Source organism: Eubalaena glacialis, chromosome Y (genome assembly GCF_028564815.1).
Source record: "Eubalaena glacialis isolate mEubGla1 chromosome Y, mEubGla1.1.hap2.+ XY, whole genome shotgun sequence".
NCBI lineage: Eukaryota > Metazoa > Chordata > Mammalia > Artiodactyla > Balaenidae > Eubalaena > Eubalaena glacialis.
The window spans coordinates 3,482,937-3,509,986 of record NC_083737.1 but is presented as its reverse complement, the minus strand read 5'-3'; positions in this window follow the sequence as shown (position 1 = coordinate 3,509,986).

Here is a 27,050-nt window from a genome sequence, read left to right as displayed (position 1 = left end):
AACCCAAATAACTTTGATAGCAAATACTGGTAAACTTATTTTTTGAAATTCTATCTAATTATTTTTATTTGTTCAAAATTTTAAAACTAAATATCTCAAAATTTAATAAGTCTACAAGTACTGGTACACTTAATAGCTGGAATGCCAGATTACAATGATTTACTTACTGATTGAAATTAAAATGCACATTTACATTTCCAAATAATACCCATGCTCTCCTTTGATTAATTTCCAACAAACACAAATGTACTTCTTTCCAATATCAATTCAAGTAGAATACTACTCGTATGACAAGCTCTGGTGCATTTAGCTCAAATAACACCTGTGTATTTATTTGTTCAAATTCAAATTCAAAAATCAAAACATCTCCAGATAAGCACTGGGACATTTACTAGTCTCAATAGCCATAACACTGACATACTTATTGGTTAACAGACCCATTTACATTCGAAAATATATATAACTCCATTAATAGATATGGGTGTGTTTGTATGGCCATATTCAAAATAATGTTATAATTTTTATTCAAAATTTCTTTCAAATTTCTATGTCTAAACAACTCTGAAAATGAACACAGGTGTACTTATTAATTTAAATGCCAAATTTATAAACTCTATTGAATGTTAAAATACACTAAAATGTATAAAAAGATCTAAAAAGTTTGTACTTACTAATATTGTAATAATTATATTATTAATGATTGTACTTATCACTTCCGACTCAATTACAAATTCCAAATAACTCCAATAATAAATATTCCTGAACTTATGATTTGAATCCAAATTTCACATGCAGAACTTTGGCTGTATTATCTGTTCAACATTTTTATTCTTAAAATGTGTTTAATATTGCCTAATTCAAGGGTATCTCTCCTGATTTCACACCAAGAGAAGGAAAAAATCAATTAGACTATGATCAGGACAATACATTAAGATTATTTTACTCTTGGGACTTCCCTGGTGGCGCAGTGGTTAAGAATCCGCCTGCCCATGCAGGGAACACGGGCTCGAGCCCTGGTCCGGGAAGATCCCACATGCCACGGAGCAACTAAGCCTGTGCACCATAACTACTGAGCCTGCGCTCTAGAGCCCGTAAGCCACAACTACTGAGCCCACGTACCACAACTACTGAAGCCCGCACACCTAGAGCCCGTGCTCTGCAACAAAGAGAAGCCACTGCAACGAGAAGCCCGCACACTGCTCGCTGCAACTAGAGAAAGCCCACGTGCAGCAACGAAGACCCAATGCAGCCAAAAATAAATAAATAAAATAAATTTATTAAAAAAAATTATTTTACTCTAATGTTTGTTTTTTAATGAAATTCCAGCAATTCCACTCATAGGTATATATATCTAGAAAAAATGAAAACACTAATTCAAAAACATACATGAACCCCAATGTTCATAGCAGCACTAATTACAATAGCCAAGATATGGTAACCACCCAAGTGTCCATCAACAGAGGATTGGTAAATAAGACATGGTATATATATACAATGGAATATCACTCAAACATAAAAAAAAAAATGAAATTCTGCGATTTCTAGCAGTGTGGATGGACCTAGAGATTACCATACTAAGTGAAGTAAGTCAGACAGAGGAAGACAACATGATATCACTTATATGTGGAATCTAAAATATGATACAAATGAACTTACTTACAAAACAGAAACAGACTTAGAGACATAGAAAAAAAACTAATGGTAACCAAAAGGGAAAGGGGGAGGGTGGGATAAACTAGGAGTATGGGATGAACAGATACACACTACCATATATAAAATAAACAACAAGGATATATTGTACAGCACAGGGAATTGTAGCCATTATCTTGTAACAACTTTTAATGGAGTATAACCTGTAAAAATACTGAATCACTACACTACACACCAGAAACTATTATAATAATGTGATTCATCTATAGTGAAAAAGAAAGAAAAAAAATCCTTTTTTTACCTTATAGAAATTAAATGGTATTGCATTTATGCATAGCATTCATTATTATATATTGAATGGTTTTATTTATTAAAATATTAAGCATTGGCATTTATAACTCATTAATTAAATATTATCATGGATATTCAACACAATTAATATGTTAAATATATTAAATAATCAAACATTATCCATGGGGTGGGATTATAGGGAAGAGTGTATTCCCAAGCCCATCACTTTTCTGCATGATAATGTATGATGCCATTGAGCAAGGGCTCTGGTTTGTCGGGAATAGTAACACAAAACACATCGCGAGGTGCAGATGGGATACACGTGACTTAGGGGATTTGGTGTTCCAGCACGACTTTGGAAAGGGCACAGCGTGATCTTTTCTTCCTAATTTCAATTTTCTCAGCACTGACCTGTCGCTAATCTTCTTCACACAGTGAAGCTCCATCCCAGCTTTATTCGAGTGACACATCGCTGAAAAAAGGTAATTACTACAATAATGTTTTACAAGTAAGTACCACTTGAAAAAATTAGGTAACCGCTGTGTAGAGTCTAGTTGTCATCCCCCCTCATATTCTTCTTCACAATGAACACTTATCAGATACTCTTAAGTTAAAGAAAAATGTGTGAAATACAGGTTGGATTCCTCAGGGGGTGGTGAGGGTTAGAAAGAGCCAGAGGATGACTAGGTGACGTGAGAACACTCTTTCTTCCTAAATGTCATTTTCTACTCCACTCTGCTGCTGGGAAGTTGGGTGAGTTCAAGCATGGATGCAAAGTCATCTTGCTCTTGATTTCTTAGCGATGGTATGGGAATAACTGTGACACTCACCTCCTGAAGTTGTGGTGATTAAATGAATTAACATACACAAGACTTCAGTGAAATATGTGGAGAAGGTGTGGAGAAAAGGGAACCCTCCTGCACTGTTGGTGGGAATGTAAATTGATACAGCCACTATGGAGAACACTATGGAAGTTCCTTAAAATATTAAAAATAGAAATACCATATGATCCAGCAATCCCACTACTGGGCATATATCTGGAGAAAACTATACTTCGAAGAGATACATACACCCCAGTGTTCATTGCAGCACTATTTACAATAGCCAAGACATGGAAGCAACCTAAATGCCCATTGACAGATGAATGGATAAAGAAGATGTGGTACATATACACAATGGAATACTACGCAACAATAAAAAAGAGTGAAATAATGCCATTTGGGGCAACATGGATGGACCTGGAGATGATCATACTAAGTGAAGTAAGTCAGACAGAGAAAGACAAATATCATATGATATTGTTTATATGTGGAATCTTAAAAAAAATACAAATGAACTTACTTACAAAACAGAAACACTTACAGACTTAGAGAACGAACTTATGGTTACCAGGGGGAAAGGTTGGGGGGAAAGGATAAATTAGGAGTTTGTGATTAACATATACACACTGCTATATATAAAATAGATAACTAATAAGGACCTACTGTATAGCATAGGGAAATCTACTCAGTATTCTGTGATAACCTAAATGGGAAAAGAATTTGAAAAAAGAATAGATACATGTATATGGATAACTGAATCACTTTGCTGTACACTTGAAATTAGCACAACATTGTAAATCAACTATACTCCAATATAAAATAAAAATTAAAAAAAATTATGGTACCAAGTGAGGACACAACCAATGAAAGCTACCATATGAATTCTTAATAAAAACATTATATATAGATTACAGTGTTTATCTGTATATTATTTCCTGTGGCAGAAAGGTGCCTCATTAAAAAATGTTCTTCTGCATTGTTTTATTACAATGAATAATGACCCCTCTTTGACTGGTTTCACATAAATATAGTTAGTATACAAAATTCCTTCAAAATTAAATCCCTAATTATTAAATAATGGGAACATCATGATCAAAACACATACTTAGATTTTAAAACATAATTATTAAACTAATAAATTTTTGTGAATGTGTTTCTTAAGGATAAAATGATTTTTTAAGTGCTTACTGAAAAGGAAAGCAACTAAAAATAAGCTATTTCAGCAGCAAGAATTTTGTTTCTCTTAATAAATAAGAAATACCAAAAATCTATGTGAAAAGATGAGAATCGACTTTAAGTAGAATATTTTATGACATAACAGATCATAGATGGAGTTCTTATTTTAGTCCCACTCAACAGTAAAAGACATATACATATATTTTCCCCTCTAACTTTCCTGAATTCATGATCACACTGCGTGCAACACTTTAGAATTACTGTCATCCGATAAAACTACTTTAACTTGCTCATCCTTATGTTTTATCACTGAAACCTCACAGTAGATCTTTCACTAATCCAAGGAAAGATGCTCTAAAAAAGTACACAATACAACATTGTTAACGGTAGGCTCTATGGGGTACAGTAGATCTTTGGAACTTAGACATCTTGCATAACTCAAAGTTTGTACCCCCTTGACTAATATCTCTCTGTCCGCACCTCCCTTCCCCCAGCCCCTGGAAACCACCATTCTACTCTCAGCTTCTATGAGTTTGAGTATTCTAGATTCCTCATACAACTGGTATCATGCAGTGTTTGTCCTTCTTTGTCTGGCTTATTTCAGTAAATTGCTAAGGCAATAGATCCTATGTTAATTGTTCTTATCATAAAATAATAATAAAAATAGTAATAGTAATAATAATACTGAAGGAAACTTATGTAAGTGATGGAAATATTCATGGCGTAGATTGTGGTGGTAGTTTCGCGGGTATATACTTATCTACCAAGTCATCCAGTGGTATATATTGAATACGTACAGCTTTTTGTAGGTCAATCACATGTCAATAAAATGGTTCAAAAAACTACTAAAGAAACTCCAAAGTGTTGAACAGGTATGTTTTAAACAAACACAAACCTCTCCATTATTTCTAATATTTCACCTTCATTCCTTAATTCTTTAAGTTTTCTTGTATAGACTGAAAAAAAGATATTGATAAAAACATATTGTGTTGCAACTAGAGATGATCATACTAAATGAAGTCAGAAAGACACAAATACCATATGCTATCACTTATACGTGGAATCTAAAATATGACACAAATGAACCAGCTATGAAACAGAAACAAATTTGAGGGACACAGAGAACAGACTGGTGGTTGCCAAGGAGAGGTGGGTGGGAGAGGGCTGGATTGGGAGTCTGGGATTAGAAGAGGCAAACTGGCATATGTAGGATGGATAAACAACAAGGTCTTACTGTAGAGCACAGGGAACTATATTCAATATCCTGTGACAAACCATCATGGAAAAGAATACGAAAAAGAATGTGTGTGTATATATATATATATATATATATATATATAACTGAGTCACTTTGCCGTACAGCAGTAATTAACACAACATTGTAATTCAACTATACTTCAATAAAAAATAGATTTAAAAAACCCAAAAAGCATATTGTGTATGTAAAGAAAAATATCTTCACTAAAATATGAGAAAGTAACATTTTTCATTCTGTGTAGGTGCTCTACATATATACTATGCTATACATGCATGCATAAATACCTGCAGGTTTATTCCTATTTAGATACATGCAATCAAGAAAATATTACCCAAATATAATTGTAAGATTAAAATATTTCTATGCAGAGTTGAAAATTCAATCTAATTTGAAAAACAGGGATATTTCTTCCAGGTAAGATCATGAGTTAGTCTCCTGAGTGGCAGTTTGGGCTAAAATTTAAAAATGAATTAAAAAAAATACTGAATCTATGTTTGGAACTTCTCTGGGAAACCAAAAAACCAAAAAAAAAAAAAAAGTTTAAAATCATTGTAAATGAACTTATGTATCTTATTAGAGAAATTTTGACATCTTATTTGAAAGTCAATCACGGGTACTTGTAAAGAACAAAATAATCTAGAGGACAATTTTATTTATATGTATTTTTAATATGTTTTAAATGTTCCCAGTTGCTTCCTTTTAACTTCTGTGATAACAACACACTCATATTGTATATAATTACTTAGAGTTAATTCCTTTCTATTTATAAGCAAATGAAGCTAATTTAAAATTAAAATACCACTGATAAGCTTTTCACTTGATTTAAATTAATAAAAATAATTGACCTGAAGGTTTATGAAATTATTTTATCTGAAGCATTTCCTACTGAGGATCCATACAGACATGATTTAACTACGATCTAGGACAGAGTGCTTCCAGGACTACCCTGGCGGTCCAGTGGTTGAGACTCCCTGCTTCCAATGCAGGGGACACGGGTTCGATCCCTGGTTGGAGAACTAAGATCTCACATGTCGCGAGGCATGGCAAAATAAATAAATAAATACATATTAAATTAAATTATATTAAAAAATAAAAAGCATGCGTAGGACACAATGGTTCCAAGCAGATTAGGAAACTGAAATACTTCCATAAAGGATGCCTATTTACTCCTTTTTTTTTCTTCTTCTTCTTTCAGTGAGGTTGCTCACTGGATTATCAGAGTTGAGGGGAACATCACACCATGATGTTTTCTTTTCTTCCCCTAGCAACTGAGCAATGCCTGGGACTCACCAGAACCTCTATAAAGAGTTCTCTTACAGATGTTCCTGTTGCTTTCTTACATATCATGCTACAATACAAAAGCTGAATTAGACAACTCAGAAAGTAGTCAGGTTTTTGGCCAATATCCTCCTTTTTAAAAAAAGACAATAACAGAGTTTTGTGGATTCATCAAAAGCCTAATTTTAGCAGTTATTTATATTTTATTGATGAATTTAAAAAATCAATATTTTTGGGGGTTGGGGGGAGAGATAAATTAGGAGTATGGGATTAACACACACACACTGCTATATATAAAATACAACAAAGGAACTCTACTCAATATCTTTAATAAGCTATAATGGAAAAGAATATGAAAAAGAATAGGTACATGTACATGTATAACTGAATCACTTTGCTGTACACTTGAAGCTAACACAACATTGTAAATTAACTATACTTCACTTTAAAAAATATTTTTGAAAAAATCAGTATATATTTTAAAATAAAAGGCTTCTTTCTCTACAGCTGGCCATTGGACCCTGGATTTTCTGGATCCCATGATGCAGAGATCATGGGTCTTTACTTCATTAGGTCTCACTCACAGAGGGGCAGTCACTTGAATGGTATGTAGGTTAAAATTTAGCTTAACTGTTTTTAGCCACAAATCCATTTCTTCACCTGTACTATAATCGTTGGCTTCCTTATTGCAAGAGTTATAAAAAGATAAATAATTCCTTTATTGGAGAAATTAATTTTATATACATCTATCTATTTATCTCATCTATTTGTCTCTCTGTTATATCTATTATCTATCTATACATTATCTATTTATCTATATAACCTATTTATCTATTATCTATTCATGTATTATCTATCTAATCTATTATATAGCTATCCATTTTCTATTTATCTATATTTATCTATCTACCTATCTATCTATCCATCTATCTATCTATCTATCTATCTATCATCTATTAGCATTTACCAGATACGTATTTGGCTTTGGAGGAGAAGATACATGTTGCAAATCAACACCAGGAAATGGGGTTAAAAACTGGTCCTTCTCACTGTGAAATCATCCTAATCGTCCTGTTGCTGTTTTGGACTTGGGATCGGGTTCCTGCCTTTCTTGTCCATGGTCCATTCTTCTGCCTCAACTTCCATGCCCACCATGATGGTGGGGTTGTTATTTCTCACGTGTTCCTGTGCAGTCTTGCCTGTACTGGCCAGATGGACACCGTCCCTACCTCCCCTACATATCTGTCTCCTTCCCTGATGCCTCCACGTCTGCCTACTCTCAAAGCCCCGAGACAGTCACATGTTCCCTTTTAATGGAAAAATGTATACTTCCATTCCACCTAAATTACCCTGCCTCATACTGTGTGTAGACATTGCTCCTGAATACTACACCTATCTTTATTAAAATTAAAATTAAAGCTTGAATCTACTCTAGTCTTCCACTTGGTCCGTCCTTCTTCGTAATCGCTTTCCTTCCTTCATTTCTCTAACCAAACACTCAAAGGTCTAATGACCAAGTTAGAATTACTTCGGAGAACTCCCCCCAAAATGACAATGGACATTCCTTTCTTTCTAAGGCTTCAATTTCCTTCTAGCACAGAGCTGCTTTAGAAAAAAAAAAAAAAAAGTTGCAGTGATGCTTAATAAGAAGGATATATTAGAGCTCTACCCACCACCAGAGCTTCATATCAAGCCTCTTAGATAGCCTCAACCACCAGAGGGCAGACAGCAGAAGCAAGAAAAACTATAATCCTGCAGCCTGTGGAACAAAAACCACATTCACAGAAAGACAGACAAGCTGAAAAGGCAGAGGGCTATATACCAGATGAAGGAACAAGATAAAACCCCAGAAAAACAACTAAGTGAAGTGGAGATAGGCAACCTTCCAGAAAAAGAATTCAGAATAATGATGGTGAAGATGATACAGGACCTCGGAATAAGAATGGAGGCAAAGATCGAGAAGATGCAAGAAATGTTTAACAAAGACCTAGAAGGATTAAAGAACAAACAAAGAGAGATGAACAATACAATAACTGAAATGAAAACTACACTAGAAGGAATCAATAGCAGAATAACTGAGGCAGAAGAACGGATAAGTGACCTGGAAGACAGAATGGTGGAATTCACTGCTGCGGAACAGATTAAAGAAAAAAGAATGAAAAGAAATGAAGACAGCCTAAGAGACCTCTGGGACAACATTAAATACAACAACATTTGCATTATAGGGGTCCCAGAAGAAGAGAGAGAAAAAGGACCCGAGAAAATATTTGAAGAGATTACAGTCGAAAACTTCCCTAACATGGGAAAGGAAATAGCCACCCAAGTCCAGGAAGCGCAGAGAGTCCCCTACAGGATAAACCCAAGGAGAAACACGCCGAGACACATAGTAATCAAGTTGGCAAAAATTAAAGACAAAGAAAAATTATTGAAAGCAGCAAGGGAAAAATGACAAATAACATACAAGGGAGCTCCCATAAGGTTAACAGCTGATTTCTCAGCAGAAACTCTACAAGCCAGAAGGGAGTGGCATGATATACTTAAAGTGATGAAAGGGAAGAACCTACAACCAAGATTACTCTACCCTGCAAGGATCTCATTCAGATTTCATGGAGAAATCAAAAGCTTTACAGACAAGCAAAAGCTAAGAGAATTCAGCACCACCAAACCAGCTCTACAACAAATGCTAAAGGAACTTCTCTAAGTGGGAAACACAAGAGAAGAAAAGGACCTACAAAAACAAACACAAAACAATTAAGAAAATGGTCATAGGAACATACATATCGATAATTACCTTAAATGTGAATGGATTAAATGCTCCAACCAAAAGACACAGGCTTGCTGAATGGATACAAAAACAAGACCCATATATATGCTGTCTACAAGAGACCCACTTCAGAACTAGGGACACATACAGACTGAAAGTGAGGGGATGGAAAAAGATATTTCATGCAAATGGAAATCAAAAGAAAGCTGGAGTAGCTATACTCATATCAGATAAAATAGACTTTAAAATAAAGAATGTTACAAGAGACAAGGAAGGACACTACATAATGATCAAGGGATCAATCCAAGAAGAAGATATAACAATTATAAATATATATGCACCCAACATAGGAGCACCTCAATACATAAGGCAACTGCTAACAGCTATAAAAGAGGAAATCGACAGTAACACAATAACAGTGGGGGACTTTAACACCTCACTTACACCAATGGACAGATCATCCAAAATGAAAATAAATAAGGAAACAGACGCTTTAAATGACACAATAGACCAGATAGATTTAATTGATATTTATAGGACATTCCATCCAAAAACAGCAGATTACACTTTCTTCTCAAGTGCGCACGGAACATTCTCCAGGATAGATCACATCTTGGGTCACAAATCAAGCCTCAGTAAATTTAAGAAAATTGAAATCATATCAAGCATCTTTTCTGACCATAACGCTACGAGATTAGAAATGAATTGCAGGGAAAAAAACATAAAAAACACAAACACATGGAGGCTAAACAATATGTTACTAAATAACCAAGAGATCACTGAAGAAATCAAAGAGGAAATCAAAAAATACCTAGACACAAATGACAATGAAAACACGACGATCCAAAACCTATGGGATGCAGCAAAAGCAGTTCTAAGAGGGAAGTTTATAGCTATACAAGCCTACCTAAAGAAACAAGAAAAATCTCAAGTAAACAATCTAACCTTACACCTAAAGGAGCTAGAGAAAGAAGAAAAAACAAAACCCAAAGTAAGCAGAAGGAAAGAAATCATAAAGATCAGAGCGGAAATAAATGAAATAGAAACAAAGAAAACAATAGCAAAGATCAATAAAATTAAAAGCTGGTTCTTTGAGAAGATAAACAAAATTGATAAGCCATTAGCCATACTCATCAAGAAAAAGAGGGAGAGGACTCAAATCAATAAAATTAGAAATGAAAAAGGAGAAGTTACAACAGACACCGCAGAAATACAAAGCATCCTAAGAGACCACTACAAGGAACTCTATGCCAATAAAATGGACAACCTGGAAGAAATGGACAAATTCTTAGAAAGGTATAACCTTCCAAGACTGAACCAGGAAGAAATAGAAAATATAAACAGACCAATCACAAGTAATGAAATTCAAACTGTGATTAAAAATCTTCCAACAAACAAAAGTCCAGGACCAGATGGCTTCACAGGTGAATTCTATCAAACATTTAGAGAAGAGCTAACACCCATCCTTCTCAAACTCTTCCAAAAAATTGCAGAGGAAGGAACACTCCCAAACTCATTCTATGAGGCCACCATCACCCTGATACCAAAACCAGACAAAGATACTACAAAAAAAGAAAATTACAGACCAATATCACTGATGAATATAGATGCAAAAATCCTCAACAAAATACTAGCAAACAGAATCCAACAACACATTAAAAGGATCATACACCATGATCAAGTGGGATTTATCCCAGGGATGCAAGGATTCTTCAATATATGCAAATCAATCAATGTGATACACCATATGAACAAATTGAAGAATAAAAACCATATGATCATCTCAATAGATGCAGAAAAAGCTTTTGACAAAATTCAACACCAATTTATGATAAAAACTCTCCAGAAAGTGGGCATAGAGGGAACGTACCTCAACATAATAAAGGCCATATACGACAAACCCACGGCAAACATCATTCTCAATGGTGAAAAACGGAAAGCATTTCCTCTAAGATCAGGAACGAGACAAGGATGTCCACTCTCACCACTATTATTCAACATAGTTTTGGAAGTCCTAGCCATGGCAATCAGAGAAGAAAAAGAAATAAAAGGAATACAAATTGGAAAAGAAGAAGTAAAACTGTCACTGTTTGCAGATGACATGATATTATACATAGGGAATCCTAAAGATGCCACCAGAAAACTACTAGAGCTAATCAATGAATTTGGTAAAGTTGCAGGATACAAAATTAATGCACAGAAATCTCTTGCATTCCTATACACTAATGATGAAAAATCTGAAAGAGAAATTATGGAAACACTCCCATTTACCATTGCAACAAAAAGAATAAAATACCTAGGAATAAACCTACCTAGGGAGACAAAAGACCTGTATGCAGAAAACTATAAGACACTGATGAAAGAAATTAAAGATGATACCAACAGATGGAGAGATATACCATGTTCTTGGATTGGAAGAATCAACATTGTGAAAATGACTATACTACCCAAAGCAATCTACAGATTCAATGCAATCCCTATCAAATTACCAATGGCATTTTTTACAGAACTAGAACAAATCATCTTAAAATTTGTATGGAGACACAAAAGACCCCAAATAGCCAAAGCAGTCTTGAGGGAAAAAAACGGAGCTGGAGGAATCAGACTCCCTGACTTCAAACTATACTACAAAGCTACAGTAATCAAGACAATATGGTACTGGCACAAAAACAGAAACATAGATCAATGGAACAAGATAGAAAGCCCAGAGATAAACCCACGCACCTATGGTCACCTAATCTATGACAAAGGAGGCAAAGATATACAATGGAGAAAAGACAGTCTCTTCAATAAGTGGTGCTGGGAAAACTGGACAGCTACATGTAAAAGAATGAAATTAGAACACTCCCTAACACCATACACAAAAATAAACTCAAAATGGATTCGAGACCTAAATGTAAGACTGGACACTATAAAACTCTTAGAGGAAAACATCGGAAGAACACTCTTTGACATAAATCACAGCAAGATCTTTTTTGATCCATCTCCTAGAGTAATGGAAATAAAAACAAAAATAAACAAATGGGACCTAATGAAACTTCAGAGCTTTTGCACAGCAAAGGAAACCATAAACAAGACGAAAAGACAACCCTCAGAATGGGAGAAAATATTTGCAAACGAATCAACGGACAAAGGATTAATCTCCAAAATATATAAACAGCTCATTCAGCTCAATATTAAAGAAATAACCCAATCCAAAAATGGGCAGAAGACCTAAACAGACATTTCCCCAAAGAAGACATACAGACGGCCAAGAAGCACATGAAAAGATGCTCAACATCACTAATTATTAGAGAAATGCAAATCAAAACTACAATGAGGTATCACCTCACACCAGTTAGAATGGGCATCATCAGAAAATCTACAAACAACAAATGCTGGAGACGGTGTGGAGAAAAAGGAACCCTCTTGCACTGTTGGTGGGAATGTAAATTGATACAGCCACTATGGAGAACAGTATGGAGGTTCCTTAAAAAACTAAAAATAGATTTACCATATGATCCAGCCATCCCACTACTGGGCGTATACCCAGAGAAAACCATAATTCAAAATGACACATGCACCCCAATGTTCATTGCAGCACTATTTACAATAGCCAGGACATGGAAGCAACCTAAATGCCCATCAACAGACGAATGGATAAGGAAGATGTGGTACATATATACAATGGAATATTACTCAGCCATAAAAAGGAACGAAATTGAGTCATTTGTTGAGACGTGGATGGATCTAGAGACTGTCATACAGAGTGAAGTAAGTCAAAAAGAGAAAAACAAATATCATATATTAACGCATGTATGTGGAAACTAGAAAAATGGTACAGATAAGCCGGTTGGCAGGGCAGAAGTTGAGACACAGATGTAGAGAACAGACATATGGACACCAAGGGGGGAAAACTGCAGTGGGGTGGGGATGGTGGTGTGTTGAATTGGGCGATTGGGATTGACATGTATACACTGATGTGTATAAAATTGATGACTAATAAGAACCTGCAGTATAAAAATACAAACAAACAAAACAACTAATACTAAACTGTCATTGGGTTATTTGTATGGAAATATGTTAATATAAATGTTTCCGACATTACGTGAAATTTCTAAAAATCTTATATGTTCTGGTATAATGTTATAAGTCATAATTCTAGTTATTACTTTAAAATGTATATCTCAGAAATAACTAAATTTCCTTGTCAATTGCATTATTATGAACTTTCATCAAATCTTTAACCGTGGTCATTTTTCAGTCTTTTGTCATTTACAGACAGTTCTGGGTGTACTCTGATGCTTTTGCAAATATGTTCCTATAAAAGGGTTTCATCTTCAAGGAATTCATGGAAAAGACTCTGACAAGTACAGGTTTCTGGTACCTGACTGTACTGCTGAACTGAATGAATAAGCATTTTCAGAACTCTAATGAAAAACTGATGAACTCATAAAAGTGCTAACAAAAGATCAAGATGAAAAAAAAAATTAATTACATGGGACTGAGTGAACTGATGAGGATGATTATAATTTTTGTGACTTTCTATTTGAATAAAAAAAAAAATCCCACAAGGACTCAGAGGCAAAAAATATACAAATCAATTTTCACTGCAAAGTAAAGGAGCTGTTACAGTGGAGGATTACTGGACTGAATGTCAATATTATGACATAGTATGAGTGTGTTTCGTGTTTGGTAATTGCAATCATTGTTGCTTTTGTTGTGGTCATCCATTTACAATGCTTGGTGTCATTCTATTTATCTCTTGTAAAAATAAAATACAGTGTGTGTGTGTGAAAAAAAAAAGGATATATTAGATAGGAAAAACAAATCAATATTTTTCCTACCTTATTAATTAAACACACACAAAAATACCAGGTGGCCCTCCTAAGAACATTTAATCTGAGACAACTGTCAGAACATCTTAGGGACCAACCAGTTCTATATCTCTATAGAGACTCATGTAGCCTTGACACATTATAAATGAATCCCAATCAGCATAAACCGTCTTCAAGCTAACAACTCTGTCTGGGAGCTACAAGGTTACCATTCAAAGCCCAGGAATTAAAGTCATTACAATTAATACCATCTTAAGATTTTTGGATGGTTAACATTTTTCCTGGTCAGTTCATAATTTAGGTCAAAGCTTGGCTATTACGTAAACCCTCCAAGGAGAGAACCGCATTGACAAAACAGCCATGAATTATGGGCATACTCAAATGAATAACACTAGCAGAGCGGTGATGAATGCTTCCCTTGCCAATTTCTATTTCCAGGGTTGCTTTTCTTTCCTAAGAAGAATAATAAAACACGTCACCCAACTTCACTAATTGGTATCATTGCTCCAAGCACTCTGATTCATGTCTGACTTTGAAAAGCTACGTAGTAAAGTAAGGGGAGCTGGACTTGGTATTAAATTGTCAAAGAACTACCCACAAAAGCTTGCCAAACTCTTGCTGTTGCGAATGCAGCATGTTTTATTAAACCTTCATTCAGACAAACCATTTCACACATTGCCTATATGTTGTACTCAACTTCTCTGCAACAATAACAATAAAAAGGTAAAAATAAAAACACTTTCTTTAACATAGTTGAGGAGTATTGTCTTGGTTTGGAAAGGAGACAGAATGATGAATTCCTCATACTGACAAATGTACGGCACTTGGTTGAAACTTTGCTATATGGCGAATATGACTAAGAACCATTTGTTTGGGGGGAAAACAGCTAGCTTTTGTTCAAAATAGCTTAGATCAGTGCAATCGAATAATGAAGGGTCTCTTCCTTATTATTTATTTATTTATTTTACATCTTTATTGGAGTATAATTGCTTTACAATGGTGTGTTAGTTTCTGCTGTATAACAAAGTGAATCAGCTATATGTACACATACATCCCCATATCCCCTCCCTCTTGCGTCTCCCTCCCACCCTCCCTATCCCACCCCTCTAGGTGGTCACAAAGCACCGAGCTGATCTCCCTCTGCTATGCGGCTGCTTCCCACTAGCTATCTATTTTACATTTGGTAGTGTATATATGTCTATACCACTCTCTCACTTCGTCCCAGCTTCCCCTTCCCCCTCCCCTCCGCACCCCCCCCCCCCCCGCGCCCCGTCCTCAAGTCCATTCTCTACGTCTTTATTCCTGTCCTGCCACTAGGTTCATCAGAACGATTTTTTTTTTTTTAGATTCCATATATATGTGTTAGCATACGGTATTTGTTTTCCTCTTTCTCACTTACTTCACTGGGTCTCTTCTTTATAACCCAACTATTTATTTATTCAGCACTGGGGTGGTGACAGAAACAAAATATGTGTGTGTGTTTGTGTGTGTGTGCCCATTCTGTTTTGTTTCACCTCCAACCTAAGGAAGAAGGGATTAGATCCTGCATGGGTGACTAAACCGGAAAGGCTAAGAGATTTTTGAGTGGGTCCCAGATAAAGAAAAGGCATTCAATTTCAACTACAAGTGTTTGGATGGAAACAGTTAATCTTTCAGTATTTCTGCAGAATGAACTTACAATTTATTGTACATACCAGAACACGTGTGAGAGAGAAAGAGGGTCTCTTACCTCTTTACTGAAATAGCCAGTATAAACCAGAGTTTTCCCAGGGACATGGGACATGTGGGTAGCCAAGCTTTGTATCCAGATTCTCAATTGTTAGAAGGTCATTTTGAGGACAGGAAGGGCAGCATTGGTCTATCTTCAAGAATGACGGATGAGTGAATGAATAAAGACAAAAATGAAGGGAGTGAAAAACAGTGTATCCTAATTATACATATTTTAGGAGATAAAGTTCAACGTGGTTTCGTGGAAGACATAAATATCACAGACACGACGTTTAGTCGGTTTGCAAATACATTCTACCCATGCTGTGTTCCATGTTCTTCCACCTGGTATCTTTTCTGAGTGCACGTATTTCCCTGCTGAGGTCTGTCAGTGTAAACATGTGGTTATTCAGTCCACGCTTCTGAAATATATATTTCAGGGGTTACGGATTTCTCTACTGACAGGCAATCTCTCGCATCCCCTGGATTTTATGGCTCCTTTGTGTGACCAGTGGAAACCTCGCTATTGGTCTACTTGTTATTCCTCTGTATGTGATCTGCTTTTCTCTCTCTGCTTGAAGTTGGGTTTTGTTGGGCTCAAGAAGCCATACTGCCCTGTGCTTCTAAACAGCCATTCTGTTCCTACAAAGCCTGAAGCATCATCTCCTCCCTCAAGCATCATTCTGGAGTCTTAACAGGTCCAAGAGACCATAGCGGTAGCACTTACCCAGATGGTTTCAGCATGTCTTGTACTGTCCAGTGTCAGTCACAAACAAGCATGGCTTTACTTTGTCACCTGACCATAGGTTTCCTTCCATGAGGCCATGATGTGCATGGAGGCCATGCAGGAGAATGCACCTTGGTATATGAATGATTTGCTCCTGCAAAAGATTGTGAGCCTGTAGCACCTGCTTGCTCTGAACTCCACACAGCCACTTCCCCTTGATAATGGAGTGTTCTGGGCTCATTCCTTCATTGGGTTGCAGAATATCTAGTTTATTTTTTAAAAAATTTTTTTGGAGTACAGTTGATTTACAACGTTGTGTTAGTTTCAAGTGTACAGCAGTGATTCAGTTATATATATTCTTTTTCAGATTCTTTTCCATTATAAGTTATTATAGGATATTGAGTAGAGTTCCCTGTGCTATACAGCAGGTCCTTGTTGTTTATCTATTTTACACACCGTAGTGTGTGTATGTTAACCCCAAACTCCTAATTTATCCCTCCCGCCTCTCCACTTTGGTAACCGTGTTTTCTATGTCTGTGACTGTTTCTGTTTTGTAAATAAATTCATCTGTATGACTGTTTTAGATTCCACCTATAAGCTATATCATGTATTTGTCTTTCTCTTTCTGAATTAAAGAACATCTAGTTACTGATAGATATCATTCAAGATGCAAGATCACTGGACTCCAAGGGTAAGAGACACATTTTCTACGAGTTCCGTAAAAAGCAAGCGTCTTAATCCAAAATGGCAAGAGTTTGCAAGATAGCATGGCATTCCCTGTAGGAAATCTTGGGATTTCACTATAATTAGCTAGGCGGGGCTTTCCACGAATTCTATCAGCACCATGACCTGTTACGTACACTTCACACGGCAATCAGTGTGCTGGGGGACAAAATTTGCAGGAAAATGTTGTTAGCAGGTGAACCAGCTGGGAAACCCTCACTTCTCCACTCACCACGCAAAGACGGCCAGCAGGTGGAGTATAGGTATTTATTTCAGTTCATTTTCATATCTAGGCAAAATGAAGAATATGCTGTATGGTCATGGATAAGGCGATATTCCAGAGAGGATTCAGATCCCTGTTGTTTCGGGGGCAGTTATGAAGTAAACTGTGTCCCCCCCCAAATTCATATGTTGAAGCCCTAACACCCAGTATCTTAAAATGTGATTGTGTTTGGAGACAGGACCTTTAAAGATGTCATTAAGGTTAATGAGGTCTTTAGGGTGGGTCCTAATCCAATATGACTGGTGTCCTTATAAGAAGAGGAGATGAGGACACAGACACACACACAGGGACGACTCTCTGAGGACACAGGGAGGAGATGGCCATCTCCATACCCAGGAGAAAGGCCTCAGGAGGAACCAACTCTGCTGACACCTTCACCTCAGATTCCAGCCTCCACGACTGGGAGGAATAAATGTCTGTTGCTAAGGCCCCCGGTCCATAGCCCTTTGTTATGTCAGCTCTAGCAACTAATACATAGGTGTTATCACCCATGGCAAGCATTGGTCTTACATAAATCTGGAATACTGCTACATCCTAAGTTTCAGTTTCCCTTCGCATCAATGACGTAGACGAGGGTTATGAAATCGTGGGATAGTGAGAAAATCAAAATTGTAGAGATCTACCCTGAGGCACAGAAAGCTGTCAAGATGATAAAGATGTAATGTTGGCACTGTCACCTGAGAGTCAGGGTCTCTCAGACCTTGTTGCTTACTGAGAGAGACAATAAACAAAAGGAAGAGATGAAACAAATATATTTGGCAACACAATAGCTGTATTCTGTGGGCCAGGTGCCTGCATTTGTCTAATTGGTTTCTGAAGAGAGAGAAAGAGAATGCATTGGAATGGCAGTAGCAATTGAAGGCACCCCCAGCTGAATCCCAGTCTAAATCACTGTCGCTTTTCACAAGCACCTGGATTCTGCAGAGATAAATAGACATGTTAACAAACAAAAAAGGGCTTCCCTGGTGGCACAGTGGTTAAGAGTCCGCCTGCCAATGCAGAGGACGCAGGTTCGAGCCCTGGTCTGGGAAGATCCCACATGCCGCGGGGCAACAAAGCCCCGTGCGCCACAACTACTGAGCCTGCGCTCTAGAGCCCGCGAGCCACAACTACTGAGCCCGAGTGCCACAACTACTGAAGCCCGCATGCCTTGAGCCTGTGCTCCGCAACAAGAGAAGCCACTGCAATGAGAAGCCTGCACAACACAACGAAGTGTAGCTCCGGCTCGCCGCAACTAGAGAAAGCCTGCGCACAGCAACAAAGACCCCAGGCAGCCAAAAATAAAATAAATAAATAAATTTATCAAAAAAAAGAAAAAAGTGAAAAGAACCACCACCTGTGGCTGAAAATGTGGGCTGCCTCTCAAAACACTTATTATCTTCTTCCAGTTTCCCTTCCTGAAGGAAAGACCAGAAAGCTACATCTGCATTTTTCTGGACAATCTTCCATGTAGGTGCCAACTTTTTAAGTTCTTCCAGTTCAACGCACTTGCATGAGTTATGAAACCAGAGCTGACACAGGTGATAAGAGAGGCAGGTGTGAGGCATCAATTGTACTGATTCAGATCATAGCAGATATGGTATGATTTGAACCCAGCATCGTGTAAAGTGTAGCAGGCAGACTCTTGGCAATAGAAGGAATATCAGCTTCATTGATAACCCCCATCTATCAAGTAATTTGGGGATCATCCCTGGGAGATCAAAGATCCATTTCTTCAGCTCGCCTGATGATTATTTAAGCCATTAAATGCTCTTGTGAAATCACTTTTGGACAACATGCATTCTTTCCTCTGCCGTTGAATGCTGACCAATGCAAGCATTAGTACCCATAGAGGTCGAAGGTAGGAGCCCGTCAGAGAAAGGTGAGTATGGGATGGTTTATCACCCCAGGTGCGTTTCAAGGCAGTAGGCATATCTCTACCAAAACAGCATGGGACACTGGAAACCCATAATATGAAATATGGATTGAAGTCAAGACCACATGACTGCTTTGGTGGAATCTTTGGTGGAAAAGACAGCAAGATGGACAGACTGATTGGACTGCATGACAGAGCTCATGAGTGACAGCTGAGGTCAAAGTTTAAGTCTTATCTCAGGGCATGGTGAGAGGAAGGGGGCATCTACTTCCAAAGAATCGCTCTTCTATTGAAGACACAGGCTGATTTAGGACAAAACCAAGAAGACTCGAGGCTGAAGCTTACTGAAATGGGATCTGGATTGACTTCACAGCATCACACATCTTTTACGAACATTGTCCCATACATTAGAAAATACCAGGATTTAGCACTGGGATGTGGACCTTCAGGCGGGATCAAAGGACTCTGGACACCCCCAAACTCCTCTGAGCCAGCAAATGACACCCCATCTCTGAAGCTGATGAAGTGGTTGTTTCTTTTCCTGAAGACCCTACAGTTTTCTTATCCGAAGTAGGTACCTGTTAGTAAGTTGCCACTTTTCCTTACTCTTCACACCTGAAAATGTGCATTGCTTCCAATCTATAAGGAGCTCAGAAACACCCTGGACCGTGCTGGCAAATACAGATCTCACTCAGAGGAGATCACGTGTGTATCAAGAGACCATTTCGGAAAATGATACGTGGGGATGGACCTGGAGGTTGCTAGAAAAATATTGATTTTTCGTGACAGTGCACTCATGGATATGAGAGACTTTTCCCGAGATGCTGGCTTCTAGCTTCTTCCTGGAGCAAAGGGGACTGTTTCTAGCTGTTTATTAAATCATTTGTGTAAACTGCATTTAATTTTAGTGAATATTTAAATACACTCATGTAACATGAGAGACTGCATCATTTCCCATACAACTTGGGTTTCAAGATGCCAGCCATGGAACACTACTCTTTGGGTTAAGACACCTGGAAGGGTTGACTTTTTGGAGACATCTAGATGCTTGCACATGGGAAGGACAAATTTTATAATAACTGTGGAAGGAGAAATCCAGTAAAAGTCATTAGTGCAAGCCTTGATGAAAATATTTCAACAGGAGAAGAGCAGTGTGGTGACTTTTCCGATGAGTGAGGTGCTTGAGCATAGTATAGGACTGATGGAGGAATGTCTTCTGATTATTCTTCACTGATCAAATTCTAAGAAGGTAGGAGAAGCTATGGCTGTTTGGGGCCCCCTTAAGGAAACAGAGGCTGCACGAGTGGAGCTGTGGTTTATCTAAGTTTGGTTGGACAATTTGTGTTTAGCCAGAAAAGCCAGGATGGGTCACTGAGGGCAAAGTTCCTGCAAAAGTTATATGGTAGCGTAACTTTGGTCTCTCAGGGTCTCATACTGCAGAACTTTTAATAGGTAAAGTGGAAAGTAAACCTAAAAATCGAAAAAGTTTCCCTGAATTGCAAAGTGATCATTAAACCATACAAAAGGCATCTTCTCACATAAGTGGTTGAAAATGGTATCACTTGAAATTCTACTTTTATGAATTTCTGAAATTCTGGATGCAGCCTGTAGAAATCTAAATAGGCACGGTCTTCAGTTTGAAAAGAATGATAAGTGAGCAACCCAGGTCCTAAAATAAATCACAATACTGGCTTGCAGGAAATCATGTAAAAGTTCAAAATGAAAACACATTAATTTTTCTCTTGCTTCTATGACTATTATAATTAATCTAAACATTTTTATACCAAATGAGTTCGGAAAGGTATAGATTCAAGTCACATTTGATATTTCTAGCAATGTACAGGGAGGAATATTGTTGGCATGAATCTGACCTTTTGTAGAACTGATTTTGCTTTAAAAATTTATATTTACTAATATATCAGATTTAAAACATACTATTTGACTAATATAGGTGACCTGACAAGTTATTAATTTTGAGCAAACAATTGAATAATAATAGAAAACATATTGACACAGAGATCTTCTTAAATGTGTATATGTTCTTGGTCTAGAACAATCATATCTCAGTCAAAGAATATCATATCCAGGCAAAAGTTGGAAGAAAAAAAAAACATAAGATGATGTTGTATAATTTGGGGGTATGTGGGTGTATATGATAAAATCTTCTTGCCCTTAGTAGAAATTTTACAGATTGCCTGGGCTACAAAAACAGATTGGAAGACTAATTTTTAACTCTGTCATTTTCCTGTTCATCTATACCTAATTTTCACAGTAATGCAGAGAAATAATATCCTCTAGTAAATAGGTCCTCTTTTCCTTCCATTTTGGATGCTGGTATTTATCTGTATCCTATCACTGACAAAAGGATCCATTACCACAACATGAAAATAGGACACCATGAGACGATTTTCTCTTCATGAAGTTGATGGAAGAATAAAATATTGCTAATTATATAGACAGCATCTACTTTTAGTATGAAATGAAACCAAAAATTACAGCTTATCATCCAGTTAATGAAAATCCAAAGGGGGGAAAAAATGCTGAAAGTGATGTCTTGTAAATTTCAATCATTACCCAGTTGCTACCCTTCATTAGTAATGGCCTTTGACATGTGAGCAGAAAACCTTCTTTCATGCAATTTTAAACTGAGTTCTCCAGTAAAATGAATCCTGTACGTCACACATTACCATCAAACTAAAGCAACCTTCTTTTTTCTCATGATTCACACAAATCTGTTTGTCACTGGGTTGCCTTCGATGCTGAATTTGCTATTACTGACATTTATTTCCCCAAGCAAAGTAAACTCTCGTTATATGGTCACTTTAGGTAATGTTTAATTAAAAATCCTACTTATTTCAAATCATTTAAGATATTTAAGGTTTTAAAATTAAGATGGGGTGAAGCCTACGTCAACTAGTTATCATGTCTTTTTAAGAAATGATAATTTTCTTACAAATAATAAATGCTGGAGCGGGTGTGAGGAAAAGGGAACCCTCCAACACTGTTGGTGGGAATGTAAATTGGTGTAGTCACCATGGAGAACAGCATGGAGGTTCCTTAAAAAACTAAAAATAGAGCTACTATACGATCCTGCAATCCCACTCCTGGGCATATATCTGGAGAAAACCATAATTTGAAAAGATACATGCACCCCTATGTTCATAGCAGCACTATTCACAATAGCCCGGTCATGGACGCAACCTAAATGTCCACTGACAGATGAATGGATAAAGAAGATGCGGCACATATATACAATAGAATATTACTCAGCCATAAAAAGGAACGAAATTGGGTCATTTGTAGAGATGTGGATGGACCGAGAGACTGTCATACAGAGTGAAGTAAGTTAGAAAGAGAAAAAGAAATATCGTATATTGATGCATATATGTGGAATCTAGAAAAATGGTATACATGATCTTATTTGCAAAGCAGAAATAGAGACACAGACGTAGAGAACAAACGTATGGATACGAAGGGGGGAAAAGGGGCTGGGTGGGATGAAATGGGAGATTGGGATTGACATATATACACTATTGATACTATGTATAATATAGATAACTAATGAGAACCTACTGTATGGCACAGGGAACTCTACTCAATGCTCTGTGGTGACCTAAATGGGAAGGAAATCCAAAAAAGACGTAATATATGTATATGTACAGCTGATTCACTTTGCTGTACAGTAGAAACTAACACAACATTGTAAAACAACTATACTCCAATAAAAATTAATTAAAAGAATAAAATAAAATAAAAATTGGGGGGAGATGGGTTTGTCAGTAGAACCTCCTCAAAGTATTTTCAGACCTCCAGAGAGCCCAATGTTCCATATAAATAGCTATATTCTTGTGCTGGGCAAGGTGGAGACCTTGGACCACCTCAGTCATCCTCACCTCGGAGCTTGCTGGCAACGCAGAATCAGCATAGGGCTGTCAAATCAGAATTTGCATTGCAACAGGATCCGCAGGGCATGTCTGTGTGCATTAGATCAGGGGTCCCCATCCCCCAGGCCATGAACCGGGCCACACAGCAGGGGGTGAGCGGCAGGTGAGCAAGCGAAGCTTCATCTGTATTTGCAGCCGCTCCCCATCGCTCACATTACCGCCTGAGCTCCGCCTCCTGTCAGATCAGCCGCGGCATTAGACTCTCATAGGAGCGCAAACCCTACTGTGAACTGCACACGCGAGGGATCTAGGTTGCGCGCTCCTTATGAGAATCTAATGCCTGATGATCTGAGGTGGAGCTCAGGCAGTGATGCTAGTGCTGGGGAGCGGCTGCAAATACAGATTATCATTAGCAGAGAGGTTTGACTGCACAGAGACCATAATAAATCAATGGCTCGCAGACTCATCTCAAAACCCTATCAGTGAGTGGCAAGTGAAAACAAGCTCAGGGTTCCCAGGGATTCTGCATTACGGTGAGTTGTATACTTATTTCATTGTCTATTACAATGTAACAATAATAGAAATAAAGTGCACAATAAATGTAATGTGCTTGAATCATCCCGAAACCATCCCCTCCTCCCCAGTCCATGGAAAAAGTGTCTTCTACAAAACCGGTCCCTGGTGCCAAAAAGGTTGGGGACCACTGCATTAGACGTTGAGAAACACTATTTCATACTACGGTTCTTAAGTACCCACCTGATTAGCTGAATCACCTCTGCCTTCCAATGGAAGAGCTGGTTTATGCCTGGAGTAAAGAAGTTGGATAACCAGAAAAATTGCCTCTCTCTTCAACCTGAGTGGTATAAATCCTGCGGAGGTGCTTTGATTGGCCCAGGTGGGTTCAGGGGCTTCAGGTAGGAACAACGAAATGTACTGATGTGCGCTGAGTGGGGACTGAGTGAAGCATCCAATCTTTCTACTGGAGGGTGTTATAGAGTGAATCGTGTCCCAACTGAAAATTACATGTTGCAATCCTGACACTCAGGACCTCAGAAGGGACTGTATTTGGAGATGGGGGTCTTTAAAGAGGTAATTAAGGTAAAATGAGGTCATATGGGTGGGTCTTAATCCAATTGGACTGGTGTCCTTAAAAGAAGAGATTAGGACACAGAGGGACGACCCTGTGAGGACACAGGGAGGAGATGGCCATCTACACGCCCAGGAGAGAGGCCTCAGGAAGAACCAACCTGCTGAGATCTTGATCTCAGACTTTCAGCCTCAGACTTTCTCTCTCCAGGACAGAGAGAATTTCTGTTATTTCAGCCATCCAGTCTATGGTACTTTGTTATGGCAGCCCTCGCTGACTAATATATAAGTAAAAATTAATCGAAATACGCAAAGAAAATAAATTTTAAAAATTTATTTTCTGTCACAGTTTCTATTCATGAGAGCAGTAATAACAAACTATCAGGTGCCTTTAGTGTTACCATGATTCTGAAAAGTATATTTACACCTGAGACATTATGTATCACTATAGAAAAACCACATACTAGAGGAAGAAGAATGTTCTGAGCTTATTCAATATATTTTGCCTCGTTCCAGAAGGGGAAAGAAAACAGCCTCATGACCGTCATACAGATGATGGAAAGTGAATCACTTTAAGTTCCATCAAGACAGATTTATATCCTATTTTCTTAATACAGAGTCATGTTTCTAAGAATAGCTGCCATCTAAAATGATAGTCATTAATTGTGTACGAGATACCCCCTACCACCTATTTCCAATTTACTTCCACAAAGAATTACACACACATAAAATTCTAGGTTACAGGCCATGCTTGAAAAAAATGATCTAGTATACTGTTTTAACATTTTAATGCTTTCGGGCTATCAGCAAGCTGTTTTGTTGTTTGCAAACATTACAATTGATGGCATATTCTGTTTTGAATAAATGGCAGAACATCTGGTATTAAAAAAACACAAGAGCAAACTATTATCTACAACCTTATTATTACAGAAGCCATGTAGAGAGGGGCAGGGCTTTTGGTGGTGAGTGCAAATTTTATGGTGCTAAACTCCCATTTTTAGGTATTTAATTAGAGAGAAATGTATTGATATATATTAATAAAAATGTCATTGGGTAGAACTTGTAGAATGGTACCAAAAATACATAGTCCCACAAAAATAGCTGGTCACAGTGGAAAAGTTTTTAGAACTTTTATTTGGTCTCTTTGGGTATTTGTAGCCCCCCCAAATCCCCTAGAAAATAAGAGTAAATAAATAAGTATAACCCAAAGGTATCACCTAGATAAGCTGAGTGATTTTATTCAATGGTATGACTGTTCATGCTTGAAATAATGATCATGGAGACTATACTGCTGAGAGGCAAGCAGGCCCATCCTCCTTCTCTTGCTGCTGGGTGTTAGAAGCAAATTATGTCTCCGCTTGGCAATGTCTTTGCTTACATGACTGCCAACTGGATTGAAGCCACATTTCTGACATATCATCCGAGAAAAATATTTTCCCCAAACTATGAAGGTCATGAGGTCAAACTCTGTTGTTAAAATTGCTAGGAGAGAAACAAGGAGGTCTTCCTCCAACCCCAGTTAGTGGGACAATTGGGGTAACGCTGGATGTAAGCTCTCCGTGCCATGTTTTGAGAGATTAAAGATCCCTTTGTGAGAAGACATATAGGTGGCCAACAGGCCATGCAAAGATGCTCAACAGCACTAATTATTAGAGAAATGCAAATCAAAACTACAATGAGGTATCACCTCACACTGGTCAGAATGGCCATCATCAAAATGTCTACAAATAACAAATGTTGGAGAGGGTGTGGAGAAAAGGGAACCCTCTTGCACTGTTGGCAGGAATGTAAATTGGTGCAGCCACTATGGAGAACAGTATGGAGGTTCCTTTAATAACTAAAAATAGAGCTATCATATGATTCAGCTGTCCCACTTCTGGACATATATCCAGACAAAACTATAATTCAAAAAGATACATGCACCCGTATGATTACAGCACCATTAGTTACAATAGCGCAGACATAGAAGCAACCTAAGTGTCCATCGAGAGATGAATGGATAAAGAAGATATGATAGGACTTCCCTGGTGATGCAGTGGTTAAGAATCCGCCTGCCAATGCAGGGGACACGGGTTTGAGCCCCGGTCCAGGAAGATCCCACATGCTGAAGTGCAACTAAGCACATGCACCACAACTACTGAGCCCGTGTGCCACAGCTACTGAAGCCTGTGTGCCTAGAGCCCATGCTCCGCAACAAGACAAGCCACTGCCATGAGAAGCCCGTGCACCGCAACGAAGAGTAGCCCCCACTCGCCGCAACTAGAGAAAGCCCGCGTGCAGCAACGCAGACCCAATGCAGCCAATAAATAAATAATAATTTTAAAAAAGAAGATACGATATATATACAATGGAATTGTACTCATCCATCAAAAAGGATGAAATAATGACATTCACAGCAACCTGGATGGATCCAGAGATTGTCATAGTGAGTGAAGTTAAGTCAGAAAGAGAAAGACAAATACCACATGATATCACTTATATGTGGAATTTAATATATGACATCAATGAACTTACCTAAGAAACAGAAACCTACTCCCAGACATAGAGAACAGACTTGTGGTTGCCAAGGGAGAGAAGGGGTGGGGGAAGGATGGATTGGGAATTTGGGATTAACAGATGCAAACTATTATATATAGGATGGATAAACAACATGGTCCTACTGTACAGCACAGGGAACTATATTCAGTATCCTGTAATAAAGCATCATGAAAAAGAATATAAAAAAGTATG